At 41.7% G+C, this 22410-nt stretch overlaps 1 pseudogene; it reads right to left on the reverse strand.

Annotated features, from left to right (window-relative positions):
• Positions 1-8478: 8478 nt before the first annotated feature.
• Positions 8479-9358, reverse strand: LOC106834830 (cyclin-dependent kinase 1-like; annotated as a pseudogene).
• Between the last annotated feature and the right edge of the window lie 13052 nt (positions 9359-22410).

A 22410-nucleotide genomic window follows, 5' to 3' on the forward strand; every position in this document is an offset into this window, starting at 1 on the left:
TCAATTCCTTTGCCTTAAAACTTCTCAAATTCATGCTTTCATTTCTCTCCATTTCTACTCCTAATTTCTTAATTCAGTCCCGCATAATTTCAAGCATGGATTCCTCCCACATCCTCCTAGTTATTCTTCCTTACCTGTCTTGCCTTCTAATCTATTCTCCACACAAAAATCTGGTCATATGTCTCCCCTGATTTAAGCCTTTGAGCGGCACCCCAGAATGATCAGGATAGACAAAGTTCAAACTCTAAGGTGTGACATACGAAGAACTTCATGGTTTTTTCCTTCTCTGCTTCTTTGGTCTCATCCCTCTCTGCCACCCCCTCATGTCTGCCATCCTTCCCTGAACACGTCTGCTTTCTCTCACCTCTTTGTCTAGAATGTTCTTATTTCCTCTTTTCTTGCGGCCACTTTTTCTGCATCCAGGGAACCTCAATTTAGGCATCACCTCCTCACAAGGCTTCTTGGATGTCTAGCCCTCTCCTCCCAGGATGCTGTAGATGCCTCACCCAGAGCACCCTGGGAATGTCTCTATCCTAGCAGTTGTCGTTTTGCAGGGACCTCATATTTGAATGCCTAGATCTTGGCACAGTTTCTGGCACCTTATCTGAGTTCACTGCTTGCTGAATGAATTGAATAATGATAATCCCTAATGAATTGAATAATGATGATCCCCACTGAATTTGTCAGTCCTTTTCGGGTTATAAGTGACAGAAACTGGCTTCAGGCATGGCTGGATCCTGGTACTTGATTGACATCATCAGGACCATTGCTCTCTCCATCTCTAGACTTTGCTTTCCTCTGTCTGGATTTCATCCTCAAGCTGGCTCCCTGAAAATGACCATCAGCAGCTTCAATCTACTCACTTAGCAACCTCAGTGAGAAAAGGACATCTCTTTTCCAACATTTTCAGGGAAAGTCTCCACACCACGCTCATTGGATCAATTTACTTACTGTGCCAGGGGCATGAAACGTGGTGACTGGTCAGACCTGAGTAAAATGTCCATCCTTGGGGCTGGAGGATGGAGTCATGGTCACCTGAAATATATGGATCCAGTCCGGCAGGGATGTTTCCTCAAAAGAAAAATGGGGTGCTTATGGGTTAGAGCGAAACAAACACAACATTCGCACGGGGATGCCAGGTACTGCTAGTTGTCGTATAAACATTTCCACTCATCTGTACAACGATCCAAAGAAGTCCGTCCCACGGATGGGGAAGCTGAGGCTTGGAGTAGCTGAGTGACCCGCCCGAGTTTACACAGCTCACAAGAGGAGGAGCCCAGTTCTTGCTCTGACAGCCTGCCTCCAGAGGCTTCCCCCTTAAAAATATTTTTTAAAAAGAATATATAGACAGTAAAAATTCCAAACAGTGCACAAAGGTGTGCAGTGAACAGGTAGTTATACTTCACGCCCCGACCCTGAGCCCCAACCTCCCCCTTCCTGTCCCCAATCGTCCAGCCCAGAGACCCCACTTTTAAGCTTTATTATGCTGGTCGAGAGTGGTCTTTAGGGCTAATTTGTCCCCACTTCTGCGGATTTTACCCCATGCCTGGTGTATATGAGGTCTTTCCACTCGAGTTGGTGGGGATACGAACTATTTCCAATCCTGTGTGAAGGCGGGAAATTTTGGGGCTTAAACTGCTTTGCGCTGGTTCGTTCCCAGCCTCTGGGAGCTTCACACGCATGCGCCGATCGGTACTCAGGCCAAGGCTAGCGAGGACCTCTCCTCGGATGCTCTGCCCCCCAGTCTCGCTCCTTTGGCGGCTCTGAATGCGATCTGCCTGCTTCCCTCAGGGAGACCATGGGGCTTCGCCTCGGGTCCCCCTCCCTGATGGGTGGCGGTGTGGAAGGGACCTCTTGGCAGTAAGCTGGGGCAGTTGTAGGGCTCGCCTCCTTCCTTTCCCTTCTCTCACCCTTCCTGCACCGTCTGCTGCTCAGCGTGTTAAACCGTTGTTTCATTTTCTCTGCGTGCTTTTGGTTTTTTTAAGCTGTTTAAGGAAGGAGGGTAAATCTGGTACCTATTACTCCATCACGGCCAGAAGTGATGCCACTTTCACCAGTTTTTTATGGATGCTTCCAGAGACATGCTGTGCATGAACAAGCACATATATCCCCTCTTCTTTATGCCTGTGATACGCCCTTTGCCGCACAGTTTTGTTCCTTACATTTGTCACTTATGATCCTCCAGATTGTTCTATATAGATGGACCTCACTCTTTTAAAGGCAGAGCCTGCACTCCTAACCCCTCCTCTGTTCTGCCTCAGTGAATGACAGCTGTTATCATCGGCTCTAATTGATGCTCGGTAAATAGTTGACGAGTTGAATAAATTATGGTGAAACTGCACCCAGGTGGCTGGACTCTCATGTTCTGATGACTGGAGGAAACAGGATGCTCCATATTCAGTTTGGGGTCCTTTGTATTCCAACCTCTTCTGTCCTCTTCTTTCACTTCTCTGTAGAGATTCTTCTTGCCTCCTGGACTTGGGTAGGCTGAGACGTAGTAATGTTTAAACCTCAGCTCTTGTCTCTTCTCTCCTGTTTCATAAGGATTCAATTTACACAACAAAAATCACATCCACTGTATAAAAAGAGGCCCCGGTATCCAATCGGGGAGGCACCGTAAGGTGATATGGAAGTGTGCCTGGATAGAGCCTGGCATCTAGAAGCTCATAAAATACTTTTTGGATGAACTTGGCATTCACTTGTGTCTTGTGCAGTTATTAACTAGCCTCCTTTCCCACTCTAAAAGTCCTGGTTATGTAACATCTAGTTAGGACCTATTAAGTGATGCTGTCAAAGATGAGTATATAGGGATATTCACTGACTCATAATTTATCAAAGTAAAGCATTGGAAATATCTTAAATGTTCATAGCAACAGAATAGTTAAATAAACGGTGAAAGATTGGCATATAGGGTTAGTATTAGTCTGGTTGCATTAATTAGTATATAGTCTTAGTCTGTTCAGGCTGCTATAATGAAAATACCACAGATTGGTGGCTTATAAACAAAAATTTATTTCTTGTAGTTCTAGAGTCTGGGAAGTCCAAGATCAAGGCTCCAGCAGATTCGGTGTCTGGTGAGAACCCCTTCGTGGTTTACAGATGGCCATCTTCTTATGGTGTTCTCATGTGGCAGCTGGGCTAGGGAGCTCTCTGGGGTCTCTTTCCTAAGGGCACTAATCCCTTTCATGAGAGCTCCATTTTCATGACCTAATCACCTCCCAAAGGCTCCCACCTCCTAATACCACCTCATTGGGCGTTAGGATTTAGTTTATGAATTTTGGGGGGACATTCAGTCTATAGTAAGTATATAGCTCTTAAAAACGTGTGTGTTTGTGTGTGTGATATCGGTTAACATGACCTCCAGATGCAAGTCAACCTCTTGGTCTGGTCTTTAGCTGACTTTTTCCCTAATCACAACTTTGGAAGCTAACCCAGCATGAGATATCAATTCACTATTTAATATCTTTTCTAGTTCTCGTGGCAGCCCCACAAAGTGACTTTATTTGCCTCATTTCTACAGAAGAACTAATCGAGGCCATAAAGCTGATGTATAGAGGAACTAAGATTTGGGTTCAGGTCCTTCTGACCCTAAAGCCTGAGATCCAGTTGCCCATGGGGTTAAAGCATTGTTCCCAAAGTGTGCTCTGCAGAACTCTCCTCCTAAGAATGCTACAGGGAAAAGGGCTCCCTGTTCTCAGGGATATTTGCCTTGGGTCTCAAGGTATTTGCATTTCTGTTGTGATTTAAAGTGGGAGACAGTCTCTAGCAACTGCCTAGGGTTGAGGGAGGAGTTTTTTTAGATGGGAGCTGGGTTGACACCTTGGAATCATTCCATGGGAGCTGATCTATTACTTGACCTGAGTATGAGGTAGCCCTTTCTACAAACGCCTGGGTCATAGAAATTTGGAATATTGAGTGAGGAGGGCTTCAGAAACAGTAATTTAGGCCTATCTCTTCATTTTACACATGAGGAAATTGAGGTAAAGGGAGATTACCTTGTCCAAGACCAGCACTTGGCTTGGCTGAGAGAGGGCTGGAACCCAGCACCTACGTCTCCTGATTCCTAGTCCAGCCATCTTTCCTCCTTCTGTGAATAAGAGAAGTATTTTCCAAATTCCCTGGCAATCAATGGGTGGTTTTATATATATTCTCCCTCTGTTTCCATTTCTCTGTGTTTTAGCTGTGTTTTTACTCTCTCTGTCTCAGGCACCCCCTCCTGATTGTATTTGAGTTCACAGCAAGATGGCAGGTTGATCACATGGACAAGGGGACAAGGACTAGAGAGTTAAGCAGAAGGAGCCTTGGGATATAGGGTTATAGCCTTGCATCAGCTCTGTTGGGGATAGTCGTGCGTCATTACACATTAGATTTGTGGTGGAAAAGCCATGTATATAGGTAAGATTTTATCATATTGAATCATATCGGGGTGCTTCCTATTTAAAGACCACCGTGGCCAACCGTTGCCTTATCCATTCCATCTCTAGCAATTTATCTTACAAAGATATGTGCATAAGGATGTTTTTTAAAACATCGTATGCAATAGCAAGAGACTATAAACAAGCTAATATCCACTGATGCGGGGGATGGTTATAAAAACTATGGTACCTCCACACAGTGAAGTATGTAGAGCCATGAGATGCAACATGGCGCATCATATGGGATGATCGGTGAAACCTAGAAGATGGATTAAATGAAAAAATAAGGTATGTGCCTGTCTTGGTTTGGGTTCCCTTGAAAGCAGAGCCTAAGACAAGGACTTGTGTACACGTAGGTTTTGGGGAAGTGATCCCAGAAAAAATAAATGAGGAAGTGAAGAGAGTGAGACAGAAAATGCAAATAAAAGGTGTATTATTGAGTTGTTGCTGTACGGGAAGCCCAAATAAGTCCAGACCTTTGAAAAACACAGATCTCCCAGAGTTGTCTGTCTGTTGGTAAGAAGGAAGGCTGGGGCATTTATTAACAAAACCCATCCTGCATTGGTGCGGGTTGTTCCAGGGGCTTACCTGCCTTCTACTTCTGTCTGCATTTCCCTGTGGGCTGAGCAGGCTCCTGTGCCTTTGGAGAAGGCCCTAGTGTTCCAGATGGGACTGACAGTGTGCAAGGAAGGGACTGTCCACGGGAGTTGTAGCAGAAAGCAGAGGTGATCTGAGGATGCTGGGCACCAAAAGCATCCACTGTAAGATAAAAGATGTCGATTTGCACGTAAAGAAAGTATATGTTGGTGTTTGTGTATGTATATCTACATACATATCCATATCCAAAGACCAATAGAGAGGTGTATACACATATACACACAGGCGATTTTTAAATAATACATAAAATCACCGGGAACAGTGGTTACCTTTGAGAGGAAAGATGGGGTTTTTGGAGGTCTGGACATTTGGTGTGGGAGAGGACTAATTTTTCAATGTCTAACTTTTTGTACTAGTTGCTGTTTTTTTCAACCATATGAATGTATTTCCTTAGTAATGTTTTAATTAATTTTATTGACAAATAACTGACATATAATGAAATGCACCTATTTTAAGTGCACAGTTTAATGAGTTTCAGTGAGTGTATACACTGATGTAACCACCATCACGGTCAAGATGTAGAACATTTCCGTCGAGTTCTCTGTTGCCCTTTTGCAGTTAACTCCCTCCTCTCGAGGCAACCACTGCTCTGCTTTATATCATCTTAGATTGTTTGTTTTTTCTAGAGTTTCTGTAAAGGGAATTATACACTGTATACTTTTGTGTCTGGCTTATTTTGCTCAGCATAACGTTTTTGAGAACTATCCATTATATTTTGTATATCAATAGTCTGTTCCTTTTTACTGATGGGTAGTATTCTGTTATAGAGATATGATACAATTTATTTCCCATTCACTTTGTGATGGACTTGTAGATTATGTCTAGTTTTGAGTTATTGTGAATAAAAGTTATCATGAAAAAGTCATGAACATTTGCAACATGTCTTTGTGCAGACATATGTTTTCATTTTTCTTGTGTAAATACCCATGGGATTTCTGGGGCATATAGTAGGTGAATATTTCACTTTATAATAAATTGCCAAATTTTTCCAAGTTGCTGTATTATTTTGCATTTCTACCAGTAAAGTATGAGATTTCCAGTTGTTCCACATCCTTGCCAACACCTGGTGTTGTTCCTCTTTTTAATTTGAGCCATTCTAGTGGGTGGTAGTAGTATTTCATAATTTCAGTTTGCATTTCCCCAATGACAATGATGTTGAGCATATTTTCATTTGAATATTTGCCATTTATATTTCTTCTTTTGGGAAGTCTGTTCGAAATTTTCCCTAGTTTTAATAAGGTTAATATCTTATTATTTAGCTATAAGATTTCTTTGCATATTCTAGATATGAGCCTGTTGTCAGATATATGTATTGCATATGTTTTTTTTGTGGCTTGCCTTTTCTTTCGTTTTTTTAATGCTGTTTTTTCAAAGTGTAGGAAGCTTTACTTTTGATATGGTCCAATTCATCAATTTTTTTCTTCTAGGGTACATGTGTTTTGTGTACTATCTAAGAATCTTTGCCTATACTAAGGTCGTAACATTTTTCTGCTGTATTTTCTTCTGGAAATTTTTAGTTTAGCATTTACATTTAGGCCAATGATCAATTTTAAGTTAATTTTTGTTTATGGTGTAAGGCAATAATCAAGCTTTTGTTGTCTTCCTGGGGTATTCAATTGTCCTAGCAACATTTGTTGAAAATCCTTTCGCATTGGATTACTTTGGCATTTTTGTCAAAAATTAATTGACCATATATGAGTTGGTCTATTTCTGGACTCTTTATTCTCTTCCATTGGTCTGTGTGGCTCTCCTATGTTAATAGCACACTGTCTTTATTATTGTAGCTTTATGGTAAATCTTAATATAGTATAGTTCGTACACTATTTTAGGATGTAGTGTAGGAGGTAGTCTAAGTCCTCCAACTTTGTTCTTCTTTTTTGAAGTTGTGCTGGCTATTCAACGTCCTTAACATTCACATATAGATTTTATCACCAGTTTGTCAATTCCTATTAAGGAAAAACCTGGTGGCATTGTGATTGAGAGTACATTGAATACCAATACACTGTGAAGTATTGACATCTTAACAATATTCAGTCTTCCAATTCATAAACATTGTTTTTATCTTCATTTAGTTAGGTCTTCTTTAATTTTCTCAGTGATTGTTTTGTCGTTTTCGGTGTAGAGGTTTAGCATATATTTTGTTAAATTTATCTGCAATGTTTCATGTCTTTTGATGCTATGGTAAATGATTTTTGTGGTAGCCAGCCTCCAGATTGGCTCCCGGTCATCCTTCCCTTCTGGTATTAATGCCTTTGTACACCCTCCCTCCCCCAACACACACACACATTGTATCAGAGTTGGTCTTAGTGACCAATAGAATATGGCAGAAGTGATGGAATGCCACTTCTGAGACTTGGTAATAAAAGGCATCCCGACTTCTCCTTTGCTCTCTCCTGCACTGCTTACTCTGGAAGACATGGGAACAGCTCTGTTGGGACATCCAATGTGGTGAAAAATGGAGACCTTCATAAGTGACGAAGTGAGGCCCCCACTAACAGGATGTGAATGAGTGGATCCTCTGGCCCCAGTCATGCCTTCAGATGACAGCAGCCCTGGCTAACATCTTGACTGCAGCTTCCTGAGAGACCCTGGGCTGAACCACCTAATGGAACTACTCCCAGATTCCTGACTCTAAGAAACTGTGGGAGATAATAAATGTTGTTTTAAGCTGCTAATTTAGTGATTTGTTACACAGCAATTGAAAACTAATACAATATTTTTAAAAATAATTAATGGTATCTATTTTATTTTGATTTCCAATTCTTTGTTTCTAGAATAGAGAAATTCTATTTTTTAATAGACCTTGTATCTTGTGTCCTTGCTAGAATCAGCCCTTTTGCAGATATCTTAGGATTTTCAACATAGGCAATCATGTCATCTGTGACAAAGATAGTTTTATTTCTTTTCAAATCTGGATGCCTTTTATATATTCTGCTTTATTAAACTGGCTAGGACTTTTGGGATAATGTAGAATAAAATGGTGAAAACAGATAGTCTTGCTTTGTTCTTGATCTTAAGGGAAGTTATTCAGTCGTTCACCATAAGTATGATGTTAGATGTAGTTTTCAAGAGATGCCCTTTATCAGATTGAGGAAGTTTTCTTCTGTTATTAATTTACTGAGAGGTTTCTTTAATTTTTACCAATTCCTGTCATCAATACTAGATTTATAGTTTTATTAGAGTAACAAATAGTTGTTACAGTGAGATCTACACATGTACACAGAATTACATTTAAATTCCTATAGAACAATATTTACATTTTAAGTTACACTTGAAATTAGAAGATGATGTACAGCTGAAGCTTTACAACAAAGAAAAGAAAAACATATGAGACAGAAATAGAGTTAACAGTAAAAGTATAGCTATCTGTTCTTGATACAACACGTGGAAACTTTTTGTCGGAAAGCTACATCTTCTTAATCTGATTGTCTGAATCATTAAAACATGGATGGTTCAGGGCTATTTTGCCAGCAACTTGTTTGGCAGGATCATAAACTAACACTTTTGAAAGCAAATCCGAGCCATTTTAACCAAGTTTTTGACATGAGATGCTGGACTTCCTGTTTTCCACTTGGGAAACATATTCTTATAATTTTATAAAGATCCCACTTCCGGCCACGCTTCATTGTTGAGGGTGTCCAAAGCTCTGAAAATCCTGAAGAGTCGATCAACTTCTGAATCCCCATGGCAAAGTGGCTACTTAGTTACTAATTCTGCAAATATGGTGTCTAGACTCCAAATGTCAACTGGAGTTGAATAGTGAGTTGACCCCAGCAATACTTGTGGAGGTCTATAGCAGAGAGTGACTACCTCATGTGTGTATACTCTAAGAGGTATTCCAAAAGCTCTGGCAAAGCCAAAATCAGCTAGTAATCGTTCATTTGTTATCAATAGGTTTTGAAGTTTTTAGTCTCTGCGAAGAGCTCTTCTAGGGTGATAAAACACAATCTCTTGGAGGATTTGGTACAGACAATCTTAATAAGTGAAGAATCCATGAACTGACCAGGAGGGATAGAATCCAAGTATTTCTTAAGATCCAAGGAATTCAAAGATGAGATATAACCTAGAATCCTGCATAAGCGCGTCTGGAAGACTGACTATATTTGGATGACAGAGTTCTTTTAATAGAGAAATTTCCTGAATTACAGTACTAGGAATCCTTCCTCTTTGCACTCTAGTCTGATTTTCCTCATGGCTACCACTTGACCTGTTGTATTGTGTCTGCCCTTATACATAACTTCATAGGTATCTTCTCCAGTTTTCTTTATTTTGGTATAACCTTCCATAGTTACTCAATAGGTATAGTAGAGCCCGGCTTATTATTCTGTCATGGTGGCAGGGTGGGGTTGGGGGTGTTGGAGTGGTAGAGGCAGGTACCATGTCTGTGTCACTCTTTCCTCAACTTCCAAGAGCCCTGAGACCTTTTATTACAAATCATTTTCTAATAATCTTTTTGAGTCTATTGAGATAATTATATGGTTTTTCTTCTTTTTTGTTTTGTTAATATGGTGAATTACATTGATTGATATTTGAGTGTTAAAACAGCCTTGCATTCCTGAGATCAACCCTCCTTGGTCATCATGTATGAATTGTTTTTGAAAATATTTGATGAATACTTTTCTCTTTTCTGTTATTTGAGACACATCTGCGCTTTGTGCATCTGAGAGCGGCCAGGAGACTCTGCTCCCCATGGGCTGCTGTTGGGATCACAGTGGTCCTTTGGTGCCTGAAACTTGGGCAAGTGGATTTTTGTAGCCCTCTGAGATCCTTGGGGGAAATCTCCAGACTGAGATGTGGAATCTTGGTGGACTATTGATCATTTGCTACCCGCTTCAATCAATATATTTGTTCAAACCAAGTATTTGTTTAATTTGGAAGAGGAGCTGAAAATTGGGATAGTCAGTGGAAGAATGAGAAGGAGGACTGCTGATAGAAACCTCAAAATAGGGAGAGTATTAAGATATAGCTACCCTAAAATGATAGATATTCACTATTGAAAACATGGCCCTTAGGGGTCTTAGGCACATCTTCAGGATCATTTTATAGTATTCCTTTAACCACAAACTCTACTTTTCCGGAGAAGTAAAAAATGTGTGATTTGAAACCACATTGTTTTCCTCCATGTCCTTAAGTTTCCAGTGACGTACTAGCCACTGGTGATGTTTGAGCGTACCTTTCCTCATGTATTGACGCTCCAGGGAGCTGCCTGGCAGACCCATTCCTTAATCTGACTCTGGCCTGACTATTTCCTCTTAGTGCTTTGAGCTCAGTGGGGGTTTGATCAGTATCATTGAAAGCTCAGTGTCTCCTACTCTGGGACTTCAGGGAGATGGGTATGAGATATTATGACAATTTATTTTCACTCAAGAATGTTAAGACCAGGAGAAAACTCTCTTGGCCTGCCTCAGAGGTTGGGGTCAGTGTCCATATTTATGAGCAGGGAGGCTGAGACATGGGATTCAGAAGGGGGAACTGTCAGTGGATGACATGTTAGGAAAGAGTCTGCGTGGCTCCATCAAGTCGCCAGTAGCTGCCAACTTCTCAAGGTTAATCTGCTGAAAAGGGCTAGACCCTCTTGGCTTTCTCCTGTATCCAGTCAGCGATGCATCTTGGAGTCTGTGAAAATAGCTGGCGAGCAGAGTAGAGCAATGCAGTCTCTCTTTCTCCTCTATCTCATTTTTCATTCTCTCTCTTCTCTCCCCCTGTAATCTAGACTGGGACAATCAGATGACAAAAGAGTTCTACTTTAAAACAAGTGCACTCAGGTATTTATAGTAAGGAAATGGACTGAATGAGCCAGCTGCTAAAAATAGAAGGTCTGACTTAATCCATTCAGGAAGACTGTGGCCCAATGCATTTAGGGATAAAATAAATCAATTCAGATCTAATATTTAGAAAACTTATCCCAGATTGGAATGGTTGGCCTCTCACAAGAAATGCTATAGATTTTTCCAAATTGGCAGCAATGGTGGGGATGGGCTTTGCAGGCAAAAGTCTTGACTCTTAGCCTGGACATCAGAAGATCTTCTAAAGTGTGTTCTAATTTCCCTCCAGAAGAATTGGGCTAAGTCATCTAAACTTAGCACTAGACAAATTTCAGTGAAGCTTGCTGAGCCCATAAGGGAGTTTGGGGGTCTGATTTATGTTTGGGGAGTACTAAGTCTGTCAATTTTATGGTTGGTGCTCATTCAATTTTCCCACACGGTAAGTTCTTTGAATGAATAAACACTTGCACAGCATTTGTTGAGCACTTACTGAGTGCCATGCACTATGCTAGGCCCTTCTCATGCTATTTTATTTAGGCCTCACCATAATTTTGCTGATTTACAAACTGAGGCTCAGCTAGGATTTTCCAAAGCCACGTTGCTAGTGTATAGAAGATAGAGATTTGAACTCATATCTAGTGTTGGGGATGGATACCGAGTCTTGTAGTATTTCTGCAGTCCTCATGGCATTTTATTCTGGGCTGTGCACTTAGAGGCCCTCAATCAGTGTTTGTTTATGATGAGGGCTTTCTTGACTATTTCTCTCATTCTCTCTCCTCCTTTGAGTTCAACAGCCTAATGGTGCTGGTCAGCTTCACGTCTACTTTATGTTATCTTATATCATCCTTTGTACCAATTAGGAATGTGTTAAGTTACAATGGAAAAAACCTCAACTGATGTGGTGGTTTAGAAAAAAATGGGTGCAAGTTCTTTGATACTGCTCCCCTTGAGAGTTGGGGTCTGTGTCTCCTGTCTGGTGACTGCTTTGACCAACCAAGTCCTGCAGAAATGACACTGCGTGACCTCTTCATGAGGCTAAGTCATAAAAAGCTGTTCAATTTCCACCTGGGTCTCTCGGAACACTTGCTCTCAGAACCCAGCCATGATGCTGTGAAAAGCTTAAGGCATCTGGAGAGGTCATGTGTGTAGGCACTCTGGTCAACAGTCCCATCTGATTCTAGTCTTTGGTCATCCCGGCCCAGGTACCAGACATATGAGTGAAAAAGCCATCTTGGAAGTGGATTCTCCAGGTCTAGCTGTTCTGGTTCCTAGGTATTTGAGTCATTCAGCTGTTTGAGTCTCCTCAGCAGAGGCCCCAGACATTATGAAGTAGAGGTAAGCCATTCCAACTGAACCCTGTCTGAATTCTTGACCCATAGAATCTATGAGCTTAATAAAATGCCTTTTTATGTCACCAAGTTTTGGAGTAACTTGTTATACCGTAAAAGTAACTGGAATATCCAACTAACATTGGTTTACAGCAGTAGAAGCATATGTGCATGTTTTATGTAGTGGGAGTCTGGAGGTGGGCTCTTGTTGGCATTAGTTCACTGGTCAGCTTCAGGACCCAGGATCATTCCATATGTCCTTGTACCATCCTTAGTATGTTAACTTTTGTCCTCATGCTTGTTGCCTCATCATTTTAGCATAACTGCTGTAGCTCCAGACATTGCATCAACATTCAAGAAGAACAAGGGACAGGCAGAGACAGCCTTATCTATATGGTTTTATTAGGAAAGTGAAAGCTTTCTCAGAAATCCCCGGGTCTTATGTCTCATCAGCTAGAATTTTGTCACATGGCCACTTCTAATGGGAAGGGAGACTGAGGAAATGAGTATTTACCTGGGCATCTTGCAATCCTAAACAGAGTCTGGATTCACTTAGCAAGGACACAGGAGAATCTGAACACCATGTGGGCAAGACCAGCATCTACCACATACCTCAACTCTTTTATGTGTTTTTTTTTTTCTGGTTAGTTCAACTAGGTGGTGAGTTATTCAAAACTGAGACAATGCTGGTTACTTCTCTGGAATGCTTGTTAGCATCCAGTGTAGCACTGAGAACCTCATTTCTGGTTAACATATTTATTTGTCAAAGAAAGAGGAGAAGAAGGAGGAGGTTTTCCAGAGCAGAGGTCTTCAAATGTTTTTCCTTGTATATCCCTTGAGAGGATTTTGAGAGAAAATGTTCCCCTTTGCACACTTTTTTTTGGTGAGGAAAATTGGCCCTGAGCTAACATCTGTGCCAATCTTCTTCTATTTTGTATGTGGGATGTCGCCATAGCATGGCTTGACGAGCAGTGTGTGGGTCCATGTCCGGGATCTGAATCCATGAACCCCCAGGCCTCTGAAGGGAAGCATGTGAACTTAACCGCTATGCCACTGGGCCAGACCCAAGAACACTTGCACACTTTTAACTTGATATCTGCAGTTTTTCATTATAACTTTACATAGTTGCAAAATTACATAGTAATTTTGGCATATTGTAAATACTGACATTTTAAAGTAAACCTTTATATTGTTCTTTTTAAAGTTTCCAATGAAGTCTAAATACCATAGTGACTTGATACTACCCTTCTGCTTAAAAAGACACAAACTTTCCTTTACTATTCAGAAATTTTTACATCATTCCTTTTCTCCTTGAACTTACATTTTTATTCTACTTTCCCCACAGAATTTTATCCTAAAGTAATATATTTTTATGCTTCAAAGTTTTTTATTGATTTCTGTATTATACTTCTCTGCATGCAAAACATACATATAAATTGAAATAGCATTTTGAAACATTTTACATGACTAAAAGGTTTTAAGTATTGAAATATGTCTTCTGGATTGAATTATCATTAAAATTATTACCATACAATTGAGAAAAACAACATAAATATATTATATATTTTCACACATAATTATTAAACACTAGAAGTGAAATTCATTGGAAATGCATCTGTTGTGAGATGGACGGGATTTTTAAAAATTATCTCATGTATCTGTGGGTGAATATTACTTATTGCTAGAGTGAGCCAATTACAATCTCATTTTTTGTTTATTAAGACACAAGTGCTGAAAATGTTCATATAAGTAGATGGAAATGTAAGGAATATTGTAATATTTGAATTATTTGAGCTACTTCCAAGTCGTGTATCAAAATCTCATAGTGATCTATCATCAAAAATTATTTTTAATGATCTATCAGCTGACAGCTCAATTAGGTCCTCTTTCGATTATGTGGACACCGCCTGACTTGGAACGAATCGTTTGAGTTGTTCACTTGCAAATGGATTTGTTACCCGCTCACCAGAGACATTCACAACCTCAGTATTTCTATTTACCCCCCTGTTTGGAGCCCTGGAAGTTTATGCTCCAGGATGCATCATATTAAGATTTGGGATGAGTGAGAACCGTGCCTTTCTACTGGTAAGCGGGAGGAGGGCTCCTGTGAGAGAAGGTGGGGAAAGAGAGCTTGCCTGATGCAGATCAATTTTAGGAGAGTCTGGAGGAAAACTGAGGATTTGGAAATTGATCCTCATAAATCTATCCATGCCCCCAAACCAAGTCTGCTCATACCCCCAAGAATATGTGTACCCCAATTTGAAGACCTCTGTTCCAAAGGGTATTGGAACTCACTGAGATGTTAACACTCTTCTGAGAGGATGGATTTGCTTGAATTTCCTCCCAGCATGTTGGCTGTTACTGTGCTACGTGCCTTATAGGTAACATTTCACTGAGTCCTGAGAACAACCTTAAGAGGCAGGAATCATTATCCCTATTTTGCAGATGAGGATGCAGGGATTAAGGGAAGTAGCAATCATCAAGTACAAGAGTTGGGGTTCAAACTCAGGGCCATGGGTTTACAGATCCTGAGCTCTTTGGCTGCTGTGTTAAATCATGCCTGGCTTTGGGCACAGTGAGCACAGCTCTTCACATGAGTTGTTGCCTGAACTGCTGTTGTTTTTATCTTTGTCTGCTTCTTGGCAACTTTCTCTAAAGCAGTGGTTCTCAGACACAGATGGCTGGGCCCCGCCTCCAGAATTTCTGATTTAGTAGGTCTGGGTGAGGACGAGAATCTGCATTTCTAAGAAGTTCCAAGTCTGGGACCCACACCTTGAGAAATACTTCTCTAAAGCATGCCCAGCCTCATGGGGAAGAGTCTCGTTTCTAATGCATTTAGGGACTGATGTTTTTTCTATAAGTTTCTTTCAGGGCTGAGGTTTTTACCTGCCTAGAAGTGAGTATGTACAAATATGCACGTTACATGTATATTTTAATACCTGAATCAACTTTGGAAAAACTTGTGCTGCAGGAATTTTTGCTGGAGATTTTTTGGGTAATATTGCCCATGGGCATGCCCATCAGGAGAAATTGTGTTTATGTATTTTTATTTATTCCTATACACTTGCACATGAAGGTCCTCTGTATCTTTGCCGAGGTGAGGTGTTCCCTCCAGATGGATGGATGTCCTTTCCCCCATTCTTTACCAATTGGTTCAGTCTTCAAGACTCATCTCAAGGTAATTTCTCTCTGAAGTTTCCTGGCTGAGTTAAGCACCTTTTCCCTGAACTCCCCTATACCCACATAGCATTCTACAGGTATGATCTTGCTTGTGCTTTCTTTCTCCCACTGGATGATAGTTCAATACTAGCCAGTGCTCGATAAATAATCATAATTCACTAACACTGTATGCTAGGCATTTGCTGAACACCTTACATACACCATTTCATTAAATCCTTACAACAACCTTTGGAAGTAGATATTGTTATAATTCTAATTTCATAGTCGTGGAAACCGAGGCACAGAAAGGTAACTTAGCCAAGGGCACGTAGCTATTCAAGGGCATTTCCTTGGACTGACCCTCAGGCTTGCAGCCCCCAAATACTGATGTGTCAGCCCATGAAGCTCATTGACATTGGGGTACATAGTTTATATCGGGAGAATGCTAGTCCATCGATATGTGTGGTGAGAAATGCCAAGGGGAATGGACGTTTTGGGCAGCGCATTCTCTCTCTTAGGGCAGATTTCTCAGGAAGCAGAGTATGAGCCTCCATTTGACCAGCCAGCTCAAGTGCAGACCAGGGGATTTAGTAACATAGGTCCAATCCATAGTGGCTTGGGTTAGGACAACCCATTGCTGCAACAAGGGTGTCCCTGGGAGCAGTAGGCAAGTCCTTGGGCACTATTGCTTCGTGGTTAAGAGCAAAGCCTCTGCAGCTGGACTGGATGGCTCAAATTCCAGCCCTGCTGCTTACTAGCTATATGACCTTGGCAAGATACTCATCTGAACAAGAGGTTGCTAATAGGGGAACTTAGCTCATAGGCTTTGTAGGGCTAAATGTGTTAGCATATGCACAGAACTTAGAAGTGTGCCAAGTATAAAACAAGAACAAGAATGGTTGCTATTGTGACTATTAGCTTGTATTCTCAGTGTCAGCAGAGGCCTGGCACATAGTAGGTGTACAATGCATATTTTTGAATGAATGAAGGAATGAGTAGTTTGACTAGAACCTTGTTAGACTCTGCCTGTGTTTATTTGAGAGCAATGGCTTTCAAAGTGTTTTTTGACCATGACCTACAGTAAAGAAATACATTTTAAATTGAGATGAGTATGCACCTACTTATGTACAAACACACACACACATTACCACTATTACACGTGATGCATTCTTATATTTTCTATCCTATGCTATTTCATTTTTTAAAAAATTCCAGTGACCCACTACTTGATTTTGCCACCTATAAGGAGTCAGGACTGACAATCTGATAAACAACCCCCTTAAGAGACTTTCTCCTTTAATGGAACATTCTGGCTATAGATATGTTAATATCGCCAGGCAGGCATTGCATATCTTTGCTCTGATTTTAAAAGACAGACTCACTCCTCTCATTTTCAAGTTCTTGGGCTGGTGTATTCAGGTCAGTAGAGACTCTGTCTCCTGTTCTGTGGCTGGATACATCTCGTGGCCCGGGCTGGCCTTGAGGTCTGTGCGTCTTCCCAGGGGCCAGTGGGTGCTACTCTTCTATGACGCCCCAGTTTTCTCAGCTGGATAGACAGGAGCTGTGGCCTAAAAGTAACTGCATCAAAGGCCTTGTGCCTCCTTAGCAAAGTTTGGACTTGGCTAAGGAAATGCCGTCTTTTCTTTAGGGTCTCTCAGTCTTTGTTTTAAACTTTTGCCTAAGGTTGACCGGCACCTGCTGTGGGGATGGTCTTGGTTCCTGCCCCTCGGCTCACAAGATGTACATTGCCACCACTCCTCCTCCTGACTTGGGTTTTTGGCTCTTGGGCCCCAGTTCCACACTGGGGAAGTCTTTGGCTGGTGTTTAGCTGGATTCCTGAGTTTTTGGTGGCTGGCAAAGGTGAGTAGGAAAATGTTTTGCTGGTGGAGAATGGTGTTGGGGCGGGGTGGGCTGCGGGTGTGGCTGAAGCAGAGAGGGTGGGTGGAGCATGTCCTGAAGTGGGTTTAGAACTGTAAAGACTCTACACTGAGGCACCCTTTGAAACAGACTGGCCTGACCTCCACTCCCTGCGCTGGATCATGCTCCCCTTTCTCTGGTCGCTCTTGGTTTTCCTGAGTGGATGGTAAGGAGATAATCCTCGGAAAACTTTCTCAGCCACCAGCTTTTCAAGGCTTGCGTATAAATGCCACATGTGATACTCCTTCAAGTCAAAGGAGAGGAAGGAAAAAGGCTGCAGGGCCAGGGGAACTCTTAATGTGTCAATAGGAATATTAATACCCGTGCTCCTCTTCATCCAGCATCTCTGAGCTTTGACGCCCATGGAGTCTGCCTCCTCACTCAAACTGGAGGCTGTGTCTCTGCTCTATAGCTTGTTGTCCATGCAACCTCTATTCATCAGTGTTGCTTAAACGTTTAAAATGCTTTTCCATTGTTTCTTTGAAATGCTAAAGCCAGCCTTCTTAAACCATGGCCATTAAGGGCTCTTGTTTTTTCCGGCTTAGGAAAGTGAACGCCTCCACCCGTCTTTCCACACGCGGTGAGAGAGGACATGAGTGAAGCCATATTAAAAGAGAGCCGGAGCAACCATTGCAGAGGAATTGCCTTGCACGTCTTATTTTCTTTATCTTCCAAACTGGACCAAACTGCCAACATTCCAAGAAGTCAGTAAGGACAAGAATATCCTGTTTGTAAGGACTGATGAAATTGGACTTTGCTGATGACTGAATTGCTAACCAATCAACGAAGTACAAGTCTAGCCTCACCTCATGCAGCACCAGTGAAGTCTTCTCTAGGACAACTTAACTCATCCTCCCTTTTTCCCATAAGAACTCTGAGCCCCCCTCCTGTAACTGGGACATTATTTGGGTTTCTACCTGGATCTGTGCTCCTTGAATTGCAATTCTTTGATCTCAAAGTAAATGCCTCCCTGCCTCTCATTTTGGCTCTGTATTTTCAGGTTAACAACTCCTTCTGTCTTCCTCTGTTTTCCATCACTTTTCAAAAATGTTAGAGTGTTACTGTATTTCCCCCAAAGCCTCAATAATGCAGACTCTTACAATTTGCTGATTTTGTATGTGTTCACATTTTCCAAGTATTCCCTAGCTTATTTCTTGTCGATAGTTATTTTTGCAAAGTCTTCATTACTTCCTAATTGTTTAAATATGTTCCTTGCCCCCCTCCCTCTTTCCTTTCCTGTTCTTTCTCTGTTCAAGCCATGGGTCATGGATTTTTGGATTTCACAGAGCAAAAGTTAAAAAAAAGAAAGGCAAGGTAACTTACATAGGATTGCTTTCTTTTTATTTTCCAAGACAACTACCATTTAACTTTACCATCACTTCATAAAAGAAGTTGCCCAGAGGAGTCGAAGATGGATGTCAATTGCCTTCGTGGAGATGAGTTCTCACAGAAGCTCTCTTCCTCGTGGATTCTAGTTCAGTGCAATCTCTTGGGCACCTACTGTGTGCTCTCAGCACTGTGGTGGACACAAAAGAAGCTTGGGGCTTTTGTCTTTACCCTCAGGGATCCACAGAGGAGGTAGACAAGCTGCTATGTAGAACTGTAACTTCCGGTCTACATTCCCCATGAGACTGTGAACTTCTTAAAGGTAAAAGTCACATCCTTATGTCTCTATGTAACACTGCACCAGCATGGCGTCTGACACATCACACACGCTCTATCAATGTTTGCTCACTCAAAATGAATTATAGATCAGTACAAGATCAAATATACATAGATGTTCAATTGAAGTCAATCACGTACCACTACTGTGCTATACTGTACCCTGAGTGGTAGGATAGAGCAGGAAGGCGATGGGTCAGGTTGAGCTGGGTTGAGTTGGCTCAAGTTGGCAGGAAGACTTCACAGAAGGAGATGGTGAGATTTGAGACGGGCCTTCAGGAATGAGTAGAAGTTGCATGATTTGGCAGTAAGTAGTCGGTCCTTTTGGAAAGCAGCTTGAGGCCCAGAGGATAATATTCAGGAGAGGTTATGTCTTTGTTTTTAGGCTAATTGCTTATTTGGAGTTTATAGTAGCATGGGATAATGAGGGACACCAAAGAAGATTTAGGGCAATGGTTCAACACTGGGGGTGATTTTGCTCCCTAGGGGACAATCAGCAATGTCTGGTGACATTTTTGGTTCTTAAACCTGAGGGAGACGTGCCATTGGCATATGGTAGAGGCCAGGGGTGCAGCTGAACATCTTACAATGCACAGGACTGTCCTCTTCCTGCACCAAAGAATTGGCTGGCCCAAAATGTCGACAGTGTCATAGTTCAGAAACTCTGATGCAGGAAGATTGATTAAAAAAAGGCAATAAATATGGTGCTATCAGTAGCATTTCATGATCATGAGCAGTGCCTGAAAACCAAAGCTACTGCAACAGGGTAATGTTTACCTCTCTCTTTCTCTCCAAGGAACTTCCCTTTCCTAACCACTTCCACTCTTTCCTACCTTATGTTGCCAGGTGTCTTTCTTCTCTCTGTTTGCCTCCCCTTTGGCATAATACCTCCAGAACTTCTACTGGCATCCTGCAAGTCAGGACCTCAGAGCTACCTGGGGAACTCTGGAAGGCTATTTGGGCAAAGAATAGAATTTGGAGATGAATGCAGTGGTCTCGGCCCAACATATATCTTTACCTTCATGTCATCAGGCTAAAAGTCCTTTTCATTTTGTTACAAGACTTCTTAGAGCCTTTATTATTCATATGAACATTTTGAATTTCCATGGAGAAGAAATGGTATTCTATCTTCTCAAACTTAACTGATCATAGGACATGTTTTGTAGAATATGAATCAACAACTTAGTTTGGGAAACATGTTTACAGAGGAAAAGTATGGACTTTGGAGCTTTGTCGCACTGAATTCAAATCTCTGCCTCCATCAACTGAGTAACTCATTTCTTCGAGTGAGGTGTTTGACTTTTTGAAGCCTCAGCTTCCTCATCTGGAAAATATAGTTATAGGCAAATAATATTTCCTTCTGAAAGTATTGGGTGTTACCTCCTAACTTCACGCTTCCATTGTTTGTCGCATGGTTCTGCAATTTGTTGTTGACATGAGTGTTTTTCCTACCGGGCTGAAATCATTGAGGTCTTGGATGGTATCTTATGGTCCTTGTATTCACAGTTCTTCCCCCAATTCCTGGAACATCATGGTGCTTAATAAGTGCTAACTGAATGAATCAATGGGTGATGTATATAATGCACCTTGTAGTCTCAGTGACTGTTAGTTCTCACCTGGCTCCTTCTGTTATCCCTCCTCAGTGGGTAAAAGCTTTTTTTGGAAGAGATAGGAAGGAGGTGGAATGGGGCCATAGAGTGATGGTAACTTTGACCTTGACATGGCTAAAGGCTGCATGAGGACCCATTCTTCATGCATGAGACAATGTGTATCTAAGGCTTACTTAAGGAAGTTGTGCTTATTTATTCGTAACTCTGTGCCACAGAGTAACATTGGTTAGTTCTCTTCTGGAGCATTCTATCCAATTTGGGACATGACCTGTTAGGAGGGAGGGGATATTGGTTTCATTAACATCTCTAATCCTGACTGCTTCCGGAAAGGACTATGGAGAGGGTCGGGGAGACATTCACAAGCTGAAGAGGGTCTTCCTAGGAGAGAACTGGAGCATCTGGATGTCCCAAACTATGGAGACTGGTGAAGGAAATGGTGATGTGTACACTAGAGAGAAAACCAGGGACACACGTTAACCTTCTTCTTAAGAGCAGCATGTTATAAAGAAAAGGGCTTTAGACTGGTGTGAACAAAGCTGGGTTTCAGGGTCTGTGTGACTGGGTGAGTTTCCTGCCCCCTTGGGTCTGAGCTTCCTTGTCTCAAAAATGAAAGTTTGGGACCGGGACATGTTTGCTGGTCTCTTTTGGTTTGATGAAGCATAACTCTGAAACATTCGAGGCCTCTATTGGGAAGAGAGTCTAGACTGCAGACTTTTCCTATGGCTTTCAGTGGGCAGAACTCAGACCAGTAGGGTAGGAAGAGAAGGGGCCCTTTGGCTGCTCAATGAGAAAAAGTCATTTCAGAGGGAGGGAGAATGTGGACAAGTCCTGTCGCCAGAAGTGCTACCAGAGCCACCTGCCTGGGCTATTCTGGAGATGACCTTTAAGACTTTTGCCTTCAAGTTTTTTTTTCTTTTTTTAAATAAATGTTTTATTTTAGATTAGCTTTATATTTATAGGAAAAGTGTGAAGATAATACAGAGCATTCCCATATACCCTACATCCAGTGTTCCCTGGTATTAACATTTTACGTTAGTATAGAACATTTACTACCACTGATGAACCAACATTGATACACTATTATTAACTAAAGGCCATACTTTATTCAGATTTCCTTAGTTTTTACCTAATTTTCTTTTTCTGTTCCAGGATCCCATCAGGATACCACATTATGTTTAGTTTCCTCTTGGCTGTGACAATTTCTCAGACTTTCCTTGTTTTTGATAAACTGGACAGTTTTGAGGAGTACCTGCCAGGCATTTTATAGACTGTCCCTCAGTTTGGGTTTGTCTGATGTATCCCTCATGATTAGACTGGGGTTGTGGGTTTTGGGGAGGAAGACCACAGAGGTGAAATGTCCTTCTCATCACATCGTATCAATACCACTGATGATGCTGACCTTGACCACCTGCCTACCACAGCATTGGTCAGGTTTCTCCAATGTAAAGTTATTATTATCATTTTTGCTCCACCCTTTTCTTGAGGAAGACTAGCCCTGAGCTAACATCCTCACCAGTCCTCCTCTTTTTGCTGAGGAAGACTGGCCCTGAGCTAACATCCGTGCCCATCTTCCTCTACTTTATATGTGGGATGCCTGCCACAGCAGGGCTTGATGAGCAGTGTGTAGGTCCGCACCTGGGATCCGAACCAGCGAACCCTGGGCTGCTGAAGCAGACCGTGAGAACTTAACTGCTATGCCAATGGGCCGGCCCCATTTTCGCCTCCTTTTATACTGCACTCTTTAGAAGGAAGTCACCGTGTACAGCCCACACTTACGGAGTGTGAAGTTATGCTCCACTTCCTTGGGAGGAGTCTTCAGTTTTAAAGGAAAACAAAATTTATTTTACTTTCTGCTTGCCTCACAAGTCTCTTGCAGAGCCCCAGGCACGGTCAGGAA

This window comes from Equus asinus, chromosome 7, assembly GCF_041296235.1.
Source record: "Equus asinus isolate D_3611 breed Donkey chromosome 7, EquAss-T2T_v2, whole genome shotgun sequence".
Classification (NCBI taxonomy): Eukaryota; Metazoa; Chordata; class Mammalia; order Perissodactyla; family Equidae; genus Equus; species Equus asinus.